Genomic DNA, 12,727 nt, shown 5'->3' with positions numbered 1-12,727 from the left:
GATGTATGTTGAGACCATAGGTCAACACAGAAGCTTAAAGAGAGCATGGTTTCTCTAGTATGTGAGACCTAAAATATCAATAATTTAAAGAGCATACTAAAGGATGGATGCTAAGAAATCTAGTGGTAGACTCTGTATAGATGGGAAGGCCACTTGGAAGAACTAACAAGGGAGGATGGTGGGGAAAGGGTGAGTAAGAGGAATCAAGATATGAGATGTATGTGAATCAATCCCCAAGCTGATGTAACATAATACAAGTCATACATTAACCAGGATTTTAAAAAATAAACAACTTTAAAAATGTATATATTAGAATAATCATTAAAGAGTTAGAAATAGTTATTTTTTAAATGCTTTATAAACTTCAGCATTGATTCTAATGTTTCCTGTACTTTTATTATATATGGGTTATTACTTATTCAATTTTTTACAAATTATTATGTTCTCTAGGTCTTTTATTTCTTGGTTCAAGATATGTAAGTTGCACATGTTCAGAAATTTGTCCATTGCATCTAAATTTTGGTTCAGAGGTTAATTTTGTCTCTGCTCACTGCTGCTCACTGTGAATTACATCTTCCTTCCATCCAGACTTGTACAAGATTGCCCTGAACTTCCTTGGGATCAGGTTCTGGAACCACAGTAGAGCCACTTTTGCCTCTTTAAATGATAAATGGAATTTTGAGCAGGACAGAATGTGTTCACCTATTTTTTAAAAACTCTATAATTCAGATACTTCAGACCTAAGAACAAAATTATGAATTCAGAGTCACTGGAGCTAATTATTATATGGAGAAAAATTCCAAGACATTGACAGAAAACCTATCCTTAATGTACATCTCTATCTGCTCTTTGGCTTACAACCTGATTTCAGAGTGTCTTGTATGCACACTACCAGTCCTGAGAACTCCTGTAGGGAGGTATGGGTGTGGGCTCACACTGGTGTCCCTTCACCGTACTCATTCATGACACAGTAATACCAAAGCCATATTCTCAGCATTTAGTATTTTGGAATTGTCTTTAGAGATGGTAAATCAGGCCTTCATGGAATCTGCATAGTATTTGCTACCACCACCATTACTAATGGCTGAGGCCCACTCCAGCCCCTTTCCTGGAACCTGGAAGATCCAGTACATTCAGAAGCTACTGATGGAGAATCCAAAGGCTGTGTAGGAGTCTCAGGGACCCCCGGGGCTTCATCAATCTTCCCTTATAATCTCAAAAGTAGGTATTAGTGTATGGAACCTTATAGTTAAAGCATAAGCTAACTTTAGATAACACATCTGAACAGCTGTATACACATTTTTCAAAATATTTCACTGTTCAAAGGAAAGACAAAATATAGGTCAAGGAGACCAATTGGTCTCATACTCACAGGCTACAAGTTTTAAAATGTTTGTCACATACCTCAAACAGCCGGCAGTGCTTCTTATGGATAATTAAAAAGAACATTGTATAAATTTATCTCTAAAACTGGTAAAAGAGAACACAATCTGAATCATAAATTAGTAAATTTCCTCTTTGGCTAAACTGTTTCTTTTCCTTCATGCTATTATTTCAACTTCTTAGGTAAAATAATAATTATCAAAGGCAATAGCATTAACAACATCTGGATATAGAATAAAAGCCTTTGCTTAGTGGTATCCAGTAACAGTCACTCTCCGCAAAACAACTCCACTGTTGACAAAAATTCCTTTGACAATGTTGTTACTGATAAATAATACCATCATTTATACATTTAAGGGAGTCTTATTACATGAGACAGTTAACTGATTGTGTCAACTTGAGTAAGAAATGCCCCATTAAATTGGAAAAACATAGTTCACTGTATGAACAATCCAGCCTAAGGAGGATTGTTGCCAGAATTGTAAAAAAGAGGAACAAAGAAGGAAGGCTTTCTTTTTTTTCTTCAGAGGAGCTCCAGTATTCACCTTCACCGTGGATGTTGTCTCCCAGATTTCAGTGAAGATTCTTCAGTGTACTACAGAACAGACCACTGAACACAGCCTTCTGGCATAGACCCTTCAGCCTCTTAATAAAGACTTTCATGGAACACTAAAATGGGCCCCAGGCATTCGACTGGATGCTTCAAATCCCCAGCTCATTGACAGAATTTTTGCACTCTTCCGCATCTGACTGTGTGTGTTTCCATTCTAAGCCAATCTTTTAAATATATTTGTGTATCTTGCATTAAATCTGTTTCTTTAGTAAGCACTGACTGATACAGAATTTGGTACTTGGAGTGGATTTAGAGAAACTGAATTGCAAAGATGAAATTTTTAATGGCATTAGGGGTTCTTGTAGTTGTGCCTCTACTTTGATGAGATCTAAAAATCCCGTGGTTTCTCTTTATAGTACTGTGAGGAATACTGATAGTCTTTGCTGTGAACTGTTTAAAGTAATACACAATGTAGGTCCATTGATTATCCTAATTCACCACTTATGAAATTTAAGGCACTTAGTAACTCTATATATGAAATTTTTGAATATTTTTGGCATAGTAGGAAATATAATGATGACAGTTGATTTTCTTTAGCATCTCTGGACAAACTAATGAAGGAAAATAATGAACTCACCCCATCTGTATACAATCAAATTCTTCTAACTGTGAGCACAAATTAATAATGGAAAACAAGGAACTCAAAGATTCAAATTCACAGCTCCAGACACATAAAAACTTAAAAGTTTATAAGTGTATCCTGAAGGAGAATCTCCTTTTCTTTAGCACTGGACTAAGATTGCAAAAGCCCAAACATGGTCCCTCATAATTTCACTAACTGAAATGCAGTGTAAGTTTAATGCTCAGCCTTGAAGGGTATCTGAAGTTAAGTTTAGGGCACTGATTAGAAAAGAATGGGGTCCTGTAAACTGGGATGGAGACATTTAGGGAGATCCTGATAAGGCTAAGATGTTAAGCATCTAGATTCTCATCAGATTACTTTGCCAGAGGAAGAAATTTCCCCAAAGACAATGGTGGAGGCATACCCATCCCCACCTGTGTAGAGTTAGCTTCTGCTAGTAACCTGAAGAAACTAATCCAAGCATTATAATGCTGGCACTATTTGGGACCTACCCTCACCTCCCACTTTTGCCTCTCTCCCTATAATCAGGCTCAAATCGAAGGAGACTCACTCCTAAGAGTTAGGTACATAATATGACCCATGAGGAGGTCCACTATTCTCTCAAAGAACTTCTGAGTTTTCTAATTCTTATAATCAGAAGCTTGATGAACAACGTGGAAGTGAATTTTACATGTGTAGGATAAAATCATACACCTAGATCAACCTGAGTTTGTTTATATGGACCTATTTATCAGTGATTGTGAATTTAATGTTGCTGCTTATGGAGTAAAGAAAGGATTTAGTAGTTTATTTCACTGGTTGGCAGAAGCACGGATCAAACTATGGCCCACTATGAATGAGTGATGCCTGACATTTCATCATTTACTGTTAATGAGGGGATTCAGAGGCTTAGGGCAATGCAAATGCTGAAAGGTATTTGTTATGTCAATCTTAATCTGTCACACTGGAATGTTCTAGAAAATGTACCCTTCACTAACATCTCCACAAATTGATTCATGAGGGGAGCCTGAGGGGAGCCCCAGCATTCCTGATGAGCCCTCTCATTGTCCTTCTCTGTGTGCCAAAAATTACAGTGGAGACCATAGATGCTCAATTGAGAAACTTAAGGGCAATGGGTTTGATGGGATTTCACAGTTGCAGGGATCAAGTGGAACCACTTAATTGCCAAAAGCAAAGTGTATGCACTTACCAAAATGGACAAAAGAAGCAGAACAATGATCAGAATGGCCTGAAACCTATAGACCTATGGCATTTGCCCATTACCCATGGTGTTTCCTAAACTGAGAGATGGGAAGCCTACAAACATTTTACTAGATGTATAAAATTTTAAAAATGTAAAGACGAATGAACACAAACTTCCTTCAACTCACGTTAATAGGGAATCACAGCCCCTCAACCAGTTCTCACATAGCAGCTAGTCTGTAGACCCAGAACACCTGGGGAGACTGAGTGCCCTTAAGGAAGCACCATGGTGTATCACCGAAAATTTATATGGTCAATCTTTCTTCCATTCCTCTCAAAAAGGACTTAAGGCCTTTCACCAGAATAACTGTATACTGAGGAAAGGGACATTTTGAGGTATGTTGGACACTGGTTCTGAACTAACATTGATTCCAGATGATCTAAAATATCATTGTGGCCCTATTGAGCCAGATGATCAATGGAATTTTAGCAATGTTCCAGCTCCCTCTTGGTCCAGTAGGTCCTCAAGTTTATCCTATAAATATTTCCCCTGTTCTAGAACGTGCAATTGGGATAGAGATACTTACTACTTGGCAAAACCCTCTCTTTGGTTCCTTAAGCATAGTGTGAGAGCTAGTACAACTGGAAAAGCCAAATGGAAGCCATTAGAGTTGCCTTTGCTGGAAAATAAATAAATAAATAAATAACAATAGTGCTTTCTAGGTGGATTGCAGAGATTACTGCCACTATCAAGGACACAAAGAGTTCAGGAGTGGTGGTTCCCACAACGTCTCCATTTAATTCTTTGATTTAGCTTGTGCAGAAGATGGATAGACCTGGAGAATGATGGTACATTACAACAAAATGAATCAAGTTATTACTCCAATTGAAGCTGCTTTACCAGATGTGGTGTCCTTGCTAGAGAAGGTTAACACATCTCCTGCTACTTGGTATGCAGCTATTGATTTGGCAAAAGCCTTCCTTTATACCTATTCATAAGACTCATCAGAAACAATTTGCTTTCAGTGGGCAAGGCCAGCAATATACCTTCACTGTCCTACTTGAGGGTTATATTAGCTCTCCAGCCATGTCACAACTTAGTTTTCGGGGATCTTGATCATCTTTCTCTCCCACAAACCATCCCATTGGTTCATTACATTGATAATATTATGCTTATTGGACCAAGCAACCACTCTGGATGTGTTAGTAAATAATTATAGAAGCACAGGGTAAGAAATAAATCATACTAAAATTACAAGTCCTTCTAACTCAGTGAAATTTCTAGTTCAGTGGTATTAGGCATGTAGAGATATCCTTTCTAGGGTAAAAGATAAGTTATTGATCTGGCTTTCTCTACAACCAAAAGAGAGGCACAATGCTTTGTGGACCTATTTGGATATTGGAGGCAACAGATTACTTATTTAGGTGTTTAACTCTGTCCTACTTACTGAGTGACTCAGAAAGCTGCTAGTTTTGAGTGTTGCCCTGAATAAGAAAAGGCTCCATAGCAGGTCCAGACTACTGTGCAGGCTGCTTTGCCAATGGGGTCATAGGATCCAGTAGATCCAGTGGTATTTCAAGTGGCAGTGGCAGGTTTGGATGCTATTTGTACTCTCTGGCAGGCCCTCCTAAGTTAATAGCTATGGAAATGTTTAGGATTTTGGAGCAAGACCCTGCGGTCATCTACAGACAACTACTCTCCCTTTGAAATACAGCTCTTGAGCTGCTACTGGGCCTGGATGGAGACTGAACCCTTGACCATGGGACACCAGTTTACTATGCGACCTGAGCTGAAAGCTGAGTATTATCTGATCCTTCAAGTCATATGTTTGGATGTGGATAGTAACAGTCTATCATTAAATAGAAATGGTATATATGTGATCAAGACAGAGCAGGTCCAGAGGATACAAGTTACATGAAGAAGTTCCTCAGATGCCCATGGCTCCTACTCCTGCAATATCACCTTGTTTCCTAACATGCACCTATGGCCTCAAGAGGTGTACCATAAGCTCAGATGCTAGAGCAAAAATAGGCAAGAAAAAGATTATGCAAGCATCACCTGCAAGTGGACAGCTGCATCATTACGACCTCTTTACAGGATGTCTATGATGGACAGTGATGAAGGAAATCTTCACAGTAGGCAGCACTTTGGGCAGTGCTCCTGATAGTACATTTTGCCTGGTAAGAAAATGGCCAGATATGCAAGTGTATACTGATTCATGGGGTGTAGCCAATGATCTGGTTGGATGTTCAGGAAATTGAAGAAACATAACTGGAGAATTGGTGACAAAGTTGTTTGGGGATGAGCTTTCTGAATAAACCTATCTATATGGGCAAAGGATGTAAAAATATTTGTATCCCATGTAAACGCTCACCAAAAAGTGACCTCAGTAGAGAACTTTAACAACCAAGTAGATAGGATGACTCGTATGTAGATAGTAAGTAGTCAACCTCTCTCTTCAGCCACTCCTGTATTTTCCCAATAGGCTCATGAACAGAGTGACCATTGATAGTCTCCCACTACCTCAGCAGCTATTGTGAAAAGTAGCTGCCCTCTGACTATCGAGCCTTGCTCCCTCCCGTGTGATGTCACACCAAGATGGTTGCTCCCACAAAAGAACAAACCCTTCTTCCCAGCATGCCCTTGTTCCCACCTAGAGAGTAACCTAATACTCGCTCACCTCCTACCACCTAGTGACATCACTGGCTCCTCCATTCACTAGTCATTACCTTACTCAACCTCAGGTCAGCCCCTACAAATCCCACAGCAGTCTCTATAAAAGACACTCCCTGCCCTGGCCATATTGCTTTTTTTAATTTTTTATATATTTATTGGTACATTTTAGGTATACAATACATTTACATTTATCATTGGGTGTTTGTACCTGAATATGATGTATCTTAATTCTTATTTTTTCTCCCATTACCTGTGCACCCTTCACTCCCTCCACACTTCCCTATTTACACAGATTTTGATTCCATTATTTTTTTTGCTTTCTCATAATTTTTCCTTTCCCTTCTTCCCTTTCCCCTTCCCCTCCCACCAACCACAAACCCTTGGATCTTTTCCTATTTTAAGTAATCAATTATTCATTTTAATCATTTTCATCCTTATTTACACTTTCAGTTTGTCACACTAGAGAAACTATTCGGTATTTACACATGTGTCCTATTTATTTCACTTAAGAGTGTGGCCTCAATATGCATCCATTTAGCTATAAATGTCTCTAGTTTGCAGTTAGTATGCAGCTGAAAAGAATGTGTATTCTGATTTCTGGAGTGGAACACTCTGTAAACATCTATTAAGTCCATTTGTTCAATAGCTTGGTTCAGTTCTAGAATTTTGTGATTAATTTTTTTCTAGTTGATCTGTCTATTTGTGATAGAGGGGTGTTGAGGTCCCACACTACAATTGTATTAGTGCTTATTTGGTTTTTCATGTCCATTAATACTTGTTTTGTATAGTTGGGGGCATTTGTATTTGGTCCATATATATTTAGGATTGTCATCTCTTCTTCTTGGATTGTTCCCTTCACAAGGACGTAGTGACCATCTTTGTCTCTCTTAATTAGCTTTGGTTTGAAATCTACTTTGTCTGCAAATAAGATTGCTATCCCTGCTTTTTTCTGGGTTCCTGTTCATTGGAGAACTGTTTTCCATCCTTTTACTTTCAGTCTATGGATTTCCTTTTGAGTTAGGTGTGTTTCTTGTATACAGCATATTGCTGGGTTTTGCTTCTTAATCCATTCTGTCAGTCTATTTCTTTTGATTGGTGAATTGAGGCCATTAACATTGATAGTTATAATTGAGAGATATTGACTCATCCTTGTCATGATGTTTTACTGTTGTTGGCTCTTTTATTTCTTATTTTCCCCCCTTTCACTTTAGTGTCCTATCTTGCCTGGTGGCTTCCCTCTGTTGGGCCTCATGGAGTTGTGACCTTCATTGTCTTTTTCTAGGATATTGCTTAAAATTGTTTGGGGTGCTGGTTTGGTGTTCCTGAAATTTCTCAGGTGTTCTTTGTTGTGAAAGTATCTAATTTCCCCATCAATTTTGAAAGATAATTTTGCCAGATACAACAGTCTAGGTTGGAAGTTATTTTCTTTTAGGGCTTGAAATACTTCACTCCAAGTTCTCCTTGATTTGAGGGTTTGTATTGAGAAATCTGCCATGATTCTGATGGGCTTTTCTTTGTAGGTGACTTGTTTCTTATCTCTAACTGCCTGTAGAATTTTGTTCTGCTGTTGGGTTTCTGGGATCTTGACTATTATATGTCTAGGTGTAGAATTTTTTTGGTCATGGCTAGTTGGACTTCTATATGCCTCGCTTATCTGTATCTCCAATTCTCTACCTCTGTCTGGGAAATTTTCTACTATTACTTCTGTGAACAGATTTTTTATGTCAGTCGTACTTTCTCCTGTTCTTTCATGGACTCTTATCAGTCTTATGTTATTCTTCTTTGCATCATCTAGAAGCTATTGGATTGATTTTTCATGGCCCCTTACTATCTTTAAGAAATCTCTGTTTTCATGGTCCTTAACCGCAATCCTGTCTCTATATCTGATATTCTGTCTTCACATTCTCTTAGTCTGCTCTGCATGCTTTCAATGGAGTTTTTAATCTCCTGAATATCTGTTTGAATCTGTTTCATGGGTTCCACTTCTTTCTTATGTTGGGAGGTCATGTTTTCCATTTCTTTCTTATGCTGGGCATTCGTGGCTTCCAGCATGTTTCTGATCTCATCTATTTTCTTATCTGTTTCTGCTCTAGAGCCTCTAATCATATCTTTCACTCTGCTCACCATCTCTGTATTTATCTGGGAGATTATTTCTGTTTTGAATTTTTCTAGAGCCTCCTGCATCTGCTTTGTTACTTCCTGTGCTATTAGTTCAGAGTGTTCAAGTGGTTGCTTATCAGACTTTTCCACCTCATTTCCCCCAGAATTTCCTTTTTGTGGCATGGAAGCCTGTGTTTGTGCCTTGCTTAAGTGTGTCTTCTCATTTTTTGTTTTTGGTACTGTCCTTGGTTTAATATGGAATGATTGTTTTTCAGAGTTGTCTTTCAGATATAGCTTGTGTTTGGGTTTTGAGACTCTAATGACTCTGAGGATATTTTATTTTCCCTATACTAGGAAGGAAAACTAATTAGATCAGTCACAACATGTCAGCCCAAATGACACAATCAGCAATACCATAGCATCGAGCACAGCTTAGAAAATGACAATTTCTGGTAGTTATTAATATATCACATTTAACTATGTGAGTTAAATTAAAACTGAGGACCAACCCAACATAAGTTTATAGTGAATAAACTCTTCAATATAGCATCTTTCCCCTTCGGGGTGGGGAGTTAAAAGGAGTCGGGGAGGGAGGGATGGGTAGAAGGAACAGGTAAGGTTAGCGGTGAGGCCAGAAGACACAGAAAGATCACACAAACTCTAAGAAGTTGTTAAAGGCAAGAGGAAAAGGCAGAGTGAAAGAACAAACACCTGAATAGAATCATCTAACAGCAACAGGGAGGCTAGATACCATATTTACTTTCCTTTAAAGCTAATGATAATCAAGAGAAGGAAAAAGAGAAGAAAAGAAAAATAAAAGAGAAATCCAAATTCAGGGCAGAAAGGAACAAATGGGGAGATGAAGAGCAATGTGGGACAGTGAGAGAACGGGGGGGGGGATAAAAGAAAAGAAAGAAAAGTAAAAATTCAAAGAGTAAAAAAAATTAAAACTTAAGAATTAAAACTAAGAGAAAAAAGAATTTTTTTTTTCTTTTTGCAAATAGCAAAACATAAAAATTATGGGCCTCTTTCAGGGTATGTCTCTGCTGTCACAGTAGGCAGTGTAGGAATCCGTGTGCATATAGGATTCAATGAGTCTCAGCAAGCCAGCAGCAGACCAAGTACTGTGGTCTGATGTGACTTTATTGTAGAGATTCTCTTTACTTTTCTTTGAGCTTCAGTTTTCATCAAGGAGCCTGAGAAGCCCTCTTTCTGTTACCAACTTCTACTCTATCTTGTGGCGCTCAGGACAAGGGTCTTTACAATCCCCTGTGCCTCTGTAGTGTGGGACCAGGTAGCAGAAAAGCCAGGAAGCCAGGGGGGAAGGGGGGGGATTGGGCCTTGGAGGCACCTGTGAGGCTAAGCGGACCTCACCGTGGCATAGGCTGGGCCCGGGACGGTCACGAAGCTTCATGCTGCTTGTCTCACCGGTTTATGCTGGTTGGTCATGCTGACAAGAGCGTCGGATGGAGGTGGGGCTCCAAGCCGCACCTGGGACCTCACCGTGGTGTGTGCGGGTGGCCATATTGCTTTTGTCTCTCCTTTGTTCAGAGATAGCCCAGCAGATCTATTCCCCTATTAAAGGCTTGTTGTAGCCTGCTCTGGTCTTGGTCTTCAGCCTTTTACCTGACAGCCATGTTGGCAGGGATGGCTTTCATGCAAGCTCATAAACATGGACTCCCACTCACCAAAGCTTATCTAGCTACAGCCACGGCTGAATGCCCAATATGCCAGTAGCAGACAACAATAATGATTCCCCAATATGGCATCATTTCCCTGGGGTAATCAGCCTTCAACATAGTGGCAGGTTGATTATATTGGACCACTTCAATCATGGAAAGGGTGTGCTTTGTCCTTACTGGCAAAAATACTTATTCTGCAAATGAATTTGTCTTTCCTTCATGTGATGCTTCTGCCAAACTCCCACCCATGGATTCATATCATTCCTTATCCACCATCATTTAATCCCACACAGCATTGGCTCTGACCACAAGGAATATATTTGATGGCCAAAGAAATGAGGCAGTGGGCTCCTGCTCATGGAATTCACTGGTTGACGTTTTCCTCACCACCCAGAAGCAGCTGGAGTGACAGAAAACTGGAATGGTTTTTTGAAGACACAGTTGTATCACAAGTTAGGTGGCAATAGACTGCAGGCCTGGAGCAAGGTTCTTCTAGACTGAATATGCTATGAGTCAGCATCCAATATATGGTACTGTGTCTGCAATTGAGGATTCATAGGTGCAGGAATGAGGGCTGGAAGTGAGAGTGGTACCACTTACCATTACCCATAGCGATCTACTAGCAAAAATTTTGCACCCTGTTCTTATGACCTGGTCCTCTGCTGACTTAGAAGTCTTAGTTTCAGAGTGGGGAAGGCTTCTTTCATATAGTTGATAAAAAATTGTGTTTAATGAATGCTTTCCCCTCATTGATTTTATACATAGGTTTCTTCCCAAGTATGAGTCTATAAATGGAAGACTTACTGGCAAATCTTTTTCCACATGGATTACATGGATAGTTTCTCAGCTGTGTGAATTCTTTTATTGACAATATTTGTGTGTAGTGAATGCCTTCCCACATTGCTTGCACACATAAGGCTTGTACCAGGAAGCATAATGACACCACTGAACTGGAAGCAAAGACTTCCTCCTGGTCATTTTGGTCTCTTTATGACTCCGAGGAAACAAGCTGAAAAGGGAGCTACAATGTTGAGAGGTGAGATTGACCCAGATTGTAAAGGAAAAATTAAGACTATTACTCCACAATGGAGGAAAGAATATATTGGAGTGCAGATCACTTAGGGCACCTATTAGCATTACCATGCTGTGTTTAATTAAAGTCAATGGGGAACTATAACAACCCAATCCAGGGAAAATGTCAAATGGTCCAGAACCTTCAGGAATGAAGGTTCACTACACCAGGGAAAGAGCCAAGCAATGCTGAGGTGCTTCCTGAAGGCCAAGGAAATACAAAATAGGTAGTACAAAGTAGTTATAAATACCAGCTATGAACTTGTGACCAGCTACAGAAAGGATTGTAATAGTTCTTCCCTTATATGCTCCCAATTTAACATAATGTTGACAGACTGAATATTGGTTAAGTCTTGTTAAACCTATATTTAAATTATGAAATGTTAGGATTAAGCATCACTGAAATAAAACTTCCCTTCTATACTGAGGAGGGAATTCATGTGTTTTCATTTGTATGCAGCATAGTTATAACATGTTAGATAAATTCAGGAACTCATCTTCATATCAGGAGACTATGGTTTAAAGAAATGTGTCTGGTTGTCAAGTTGTCAAGGGGTGGATTGTGGTAGCTAACTATGTCAAATTCAGTAAGCAATGCCCAACTAAATTTGCCCAGCAAAGTTAGGGGTTTGACCCACCTTACTGAGGACTATTGCCAGAATGTTATAAAATAAAAAATGAAAGCTTACCTGTTTTTGTGGAGGAGTTCCAGTACTCACAATCAGCTTGGAAACCATCTTCTGGCTCCCAACACAGATTCTTCATCCTTTCAGTGCAGGGTCTTCATCCTCCAGCTCAAACCAGTCTTCTGGCACAAACCCTTTGGTCTACTGATATAGACTCGCACGAGACACTACAGTGGGCTCTAGACCTTCAACTGGATTTTTTGGATAGCCTGTGCACAGAAAGATTTTTTGCATTTTTCCATATCTGATTGTGTAGGCAGCCATTGTAAGCTAATCTTATAAGTTCATATGCATTTGTATATCATGCCTTAAAACTGTTTCTCTAGTAAGCACTGCTGATACATTACTACAATTCATGATATCCTTTTACAGACAAGTCATGGTCCATCTGATCTGGCACCATCAGAAACTCACAGCAATATGTTTTGGGGTTTTTTTGTAGAAGTGGTGGTAAATTTATTTTAAAAATTGGAAGTCATAAAAGCATGAAAAGTAAAATTCTGACAGTAAGAAAACAAAATTTTATGTAAATCATGTTGACTCCAACATGAAAGCAAAATAAGGAAAATTATGTACCTGATATAATTATTTTGGGATATATGGAGGTATCTTCAGATATGAAAAACAAAATATTTGCTAATTTACAAATTGTTTGAAAACTGAACTTTCCAAAAACATGATTGCATTTCACTAAATATGCATACATATACATGTATAAAGTCAAATTCAAAATGATCTTTTTCTACACAG

This window comes from Heterocephalus glaber, unplaced genomic scaffold (assembly GCF_053883595.1).
Source record: "Heterocephalus glaber isolate CG9 unplaced genomic scaffold, H.glaber_assembly_v1.0 deba00001724, whole genome shotgun sequence".
In the NCBI taxonomy this organism is placed as follows: domain Eukaryota; kingdom Metazoa; phylum Chordata; class Mammalia; order Rodentia; family Bathyergidae; genus Heterocephalus; species Heterocephalus glaber.
Note: the sequence above shows the minus strand (reverse complement) of the source record.